We start from the raw sequence: 5,310 nt of genomic DNA, 5'->3' as shown, positions 1-5,310 counted from the left end.
AAACCTCTATTACTCTACCTTGCAGTATTGGATGGAGTGTTCGGTTGCGTTCTGGGTTAGCATGATGAAATAGGGAGGAAGGAGCAGGCCATCTATTACCTCAGTAAGAAGTTCACTCCGTACGAGGCTCGGTATTCTCTGTTAGATCATACCTGTTGTGCTTTGACTTCGGTAGCTCAGAAGTTGAGGCACTACTTCTGTGCCTATACTACATATCTCATATCAAGGATGGATCCCTTGAAGTACATCTTTTAGAATCCCATTCCCACTGGCAAGCTGGACAAGTGGCAAATCCTGTTGAGTGAATTTGACATTATCTACATGACTCAGAAATCAATCAAAGGACAGGCACTAGCAGATCACCTTGCTGAAAATCCCGTGGACGGAGAATACGAACCCCTGAAAACATATTTTCCTGATGAAGAGGTATCATTCATAGGAGAAAATATTGGAGAATCCTATAATGGTTGGAGAATGTTTTTTTATGGAGCAGCAAATTTCAAAGGAGTTGGCATAGGAGCGGTCCTAGTATCAGAAACCGGTCAGCATTATCCAGTGTCTGCCAAACTCAGGCCGAGTATGAAGCCTGCATCTTAGGGCTCAAGATGGCCATTGACATGAACATTCAAAAGTTTCTAGTAATTGGAGATTCGGACTTTCTTATACATCAGGTCGGAGAAGAATGGGCAACTAAGAATTCTAAAATACTCCCTTATCTGCATCACGTACAGGAGTTGAGAAAGAGGTTCACAAAGACAGAGTTCCAGCATATTCCCAGAGTCCAGAATGAGTTTGCCAATGCATTGGCTACCCTATCATCCATGATACAGCATCCAGATAAGAACTTTATTGATCCCATTCCAGTAACGATTCATGCTCAGCCAGCTTATTGTGCTCATGTTGAGGAAGAAGCAGACGGAAAGCCTTTGTTTCATGATATCAAGGAATATTTGACGAAAGGAGAATACCCAAAACATGCAAATCCTACTCAAAAACGCACACTTTGGAGGTTTTCCAACAATTTCTTTCACAGCGGAGGAATCCTGTATAGGAGGACTCCTGATTTAGGATTGCTAAGATGTATCGACGCAAAAGAAGTATCTAAACTGCTAGAAGAAATCCACGGTGGGACCTGCAGTCCATATATGAATGGCTTTGTTTTAGCAAAAGAAGCTACTCCGGACTGGTTACTTCTGGATGACTATGGAGACGGACTGCATCCAATACGTCCAAAAGTGTCACCGCTGTCAAATACATGCAGACAAGATAAAAGTGCCGCCAAATGAGATTAATGCGACAAGCTCGCCGTGGCCGTTCGCCGCATGGGAATGGATGTTATTGGACCAATCGAACTCGCCGCATCAAACGGGCACATGTTTATCCTAGTAGCAATTGATTATTTCACCAAATGGGTTGAAGCAGCATCTTACAGGGCAGTGACTAAGAAAGTCATGGCGGATTTCGTCCGCGACCGTATCGTGTGTCGGTTTAGAATTCCAGAGTCAATCATTACTAATAATGGCTCCAACCTCAATAGTGATTTGATGAAATCCATGTGTGAAACCTTCAATATCAAACACAAGAATTCTACAGCCTACAGACCTTAGATGAACGGAGCCGTAGAGAACGCCAACAAGAATATCAAGAAGATACTAAGGAAAATGATAAGAAGCATAAGTAGTGGCACGAGAAGGTATCATTTGCTTTATTGGGGTACCGCAACACAGTCCGCACATCAACTAGGGCAACCCCCTACATGTTGGTTTATGGTACGGAAGCAGTCATTCCCGTCGAAGTAGAAATTCCCTCCCTAAGGATCATACAGGAAGCTGAGCTCGACGATCCAGAATGGGTCAAGAGTCGTTGCTAACAGCTAGCTCTTATAGACGGAAAGAGAATGAATGCAGTTTGCCATGGTCAGCTTTATTAAAACAGAATGTCCAGAGCCTTCAACAAAAGAGTCAAGCCAAGACAATTCACACCAGGGCAGCTGGTATTAAAGAAGATTATCCCGTATCAAGATGAAGCCAAAGGGAAATTCTCTCCCAACTGGCAGGGTCCGTACATGGTTCACCGGGTTCTAACAGGAGGAGCCCTCATACTTACAGAAATGGATGGGGAAGTTTGGCTAAAGCCGATCAATTCAGACGCAGTCAAGTGATACTATGTGTAAGCACGTGATTTTTGCTTCATGGACAATCACTCCAAAAAGAAATCAAAAATAAATGCAAAATGGCCTCGCTGTACAATTTTTTGATTTTCCGTGACGTATGCTGTTAGTCATTTGTGGTTCTGTCCGTTTTTCATTTGATCTTATCAAAAAAAAAATACAAAATATGTATATCGTGTGTAATTAAACCATAATTCGGTCATTAAAAGTAATTCACAAAAAATATGAATGCATCTTTTATTCTAGGTTGTGATTTAACCTACTTAAAAATTTTAATATGTGTGTGATAAATGTATTAAGTGTTAATTAATGGTTGTTTTAGATTTCGTTTTATTTTAATTGTGTTTAAAATTAGAAAACAAAAGAATTAGTGCAAATTGTTTAGAAATCGGGTTGGGCCTATTTTTGTTCTAAATTTTGAGGCCCAAAATCAATTGCACCATCCGGTCCAAACCAAGCCTGCCCAAGAACGACCCCAAAACGACGCCGTATGAGCCATTTAATCTGAGCCATTAGTCCAGGCCAATCCAACGGCCCAGGATTCCTTTTCAATAACCAGTTTCCAAACCCGACCCAGTAACCAGTTCGAACCGACCCCCCCAACCAAGTCCAAACGATGTCGTTCCGTATTAAGTGAAAGATCCTGGCCATCAATCTCGATTCATCCAACGGTCAGGATCTAATTACCCGTTACGTATATAAGCCCTTCATCATACCCCACGCCCCCCCTATCCAAGCACCCCTTCACTCGTCTTCTTCACCAAAACCCGAACCCCATGAAACCCTAACGCCGCCCCCTTTTCCCTCACCATTAAAGCCAGTGGCAAGGACGCCGGTGACCATCCCCTTTACACCCCTGAGGCACCTCAACCCCCTGAATCCGAATCCGCTTACAGCTTGGCTCGAATCCTCCCCTACCTTCTCGAATCTTCATTTGAAGATTCGAGACAAGACTCGATCTATACCAAACCACCCCAGATTCACACTAGACAGTCCCCTGACTACCCTTATGACCAAACCAAGCCTGGTTTGGTCCGAATCTACCCACAACTCCTAGAATCTCAAATCTAAAGATCCAAACCCTAGAACACAAGAACCTAGGGAATCCGGCCAGTTTTAATAGAGGTTTGAGGTCTAATAGACCTTAATCAGGGTATTCTCGGTTGAGAACACCCCGATTAAAGTTTGTTCGGCCTCAAATGGTCAAATCTAATTCGGACTTGGGTCAGGCTTTGTTTGAACATTTTTAGTAAGTTTTCCTCTTTCTTTTCCGTTTTATTTAAGTACTAATTAAAGTTTATTAGCATGTTGTTGTGATTGATTGGTATTTTTCTTTTAATTTCTTCCATCTTTGTAAAGACCTTTTATTTGGTCATTTGTTTTCTGTGTATATGTGAATACATTGTGTGATATACATGCTCGTTCAATTAGATTAGTCATCGAATAGATAATTCATATAGATTCTCTGTATCGTGCAAAGTTGTTGAAGCCATTCGGGACCCCGTACATGTTGTTTATGTGATCGACTGGTTATTTCTTGTTATAATTAGTAGAGTCGACTTGATAAACATCGTCGATTAGTTTCCTATGACTGAATGTTCAGATATCCTAATTCATACAACTTCACGTAAGTGAACGAACCTGTTGGTTGTTAATTGGATGCTCAACATTGGTTGAAATTAGTTTGTTTGCATTGCAAAACAACTAAAAAGATTCAGTCCAGGGCAGCTCTGAATTTGAACTTTCAAAAGTTCAAAAATGTCCTACTGTTGCAGTAAGTTAATACATTAATAACCAGGGTTAACAAGGATAATTTGGGTGTTAAAAAGAACAGAAGTAATTAGTTTAAGTGAGCTGACAAGTAGGGTACTGAATTAGGATTAAATTAATGCCAATGGGGAACAAGACATAAGAGTATGGGAATTAAAATGAATACTTAACTAAACCCATAACCCTTGATTAGAGTAATAAGACAGAGCATGGGGACTGATTAAGGATTCCGAGAAAGATGCCTTTAGGCATGGGGAGTTAAGGGGTATGGGCAGACTGCAATTGGCAGAATCCAGGCAGCTTAACTGCACTGGGTTGCTGGCTTATAAATAAGTTGTTTTCAGAACTTAAAAGGGGCTGGACATTTCTTAGTCTGGAGAAAAATAAAAAAAGGAAAAACAGAAAGAAATCTTCAGAACACTTTAACTGAACACTGTCCGAAACTGCACAAGGGATTAAGTTGGATAAGCTGTCCTGGCCAAGTCAGTTATTCGAACTAGGGGTTGTTGTTGTTCCAGTAGGAGAATCTGTTTGCTTTCTGCTGTGATTGCTACTATTCTGAGCTTCTGTATGCTATGGATTGAGTTTTGGTCTCACTAATTGTCAAAGTTGTGTCGGTTATTTGCGGAGCTTGTGTGACTATTGAATTTCTGTTGCTGTTGCATCAAACATTCTGGTTTTCTCGACTGTCTCACTATTCTGTTTCTGGGGATTGATTGTTTGGTGCCCAACCACTGCGGGTTTCATCGTTTGAAACTACTGTTGTTTGTTTGCGGTCTGTTGGTGACATTGTTGCTGATTGCTGTTGCTATGTTGTTGCTGTTTCTGTTACCTGCTGCTGACACTTTTCTTCTTCTCCTTCTTACTGTCCCAAACATCCAGGTACACGACTATCACCTGTCAATGTAGCTTGAAAGTTGAGCATGAATACAAAATAGAGGATCTGAAGATGTTTATTTCCACATGTAGTTTGTTATACTGAATATCATGTGATGTATAATAGTTTTTTTTTACATTTGTTTGCTTGGATACTGGAGTTAGCTCTCATATATAGCAAATGTCAATTGCATGGTAACTTGGTATCTTATTGTGAGTGTAGGATGATAGATAAAAGGGTTTGGCAGTGTAGTAGGCTATGGTTCAGAAATTAGCTATGTCTGTGATTAACATGTCCATTAATGCATAAAAGTTACCTATCATCAGTTAATCTCCTTCCCCTTTGACAAACTGCCCTGTTACAACTGATAAATCACATCTTTAGAATCAAAAGCCAATCTACAGTCTCAACCTCACGAAGGTCGAGCCCAAGTCGAAACGGACTAGGCAGGCTCTCATCGGCGAAGCAGTGGCCCAGGCCCAGCCGATATTAT

The sequence above is a fragment of the Nicotiana sylvestris genome, chromosome 3 (genome assembly GCF_000393655.2).
Source record: "Nicotiana sylvestris chromosome 3, ASM39365v2, whole genome shotgun sequence".
Classification (NCBI taxonomy): Eukaryota; Viridiplantae; Streptophyta; class Magnoliopsida; order Solanales; family Solanaceae; genus Nicotiana; species Nicotiana sylvestris.
This window is presented reverse-complemented; position numbering follows the sequence as displayed.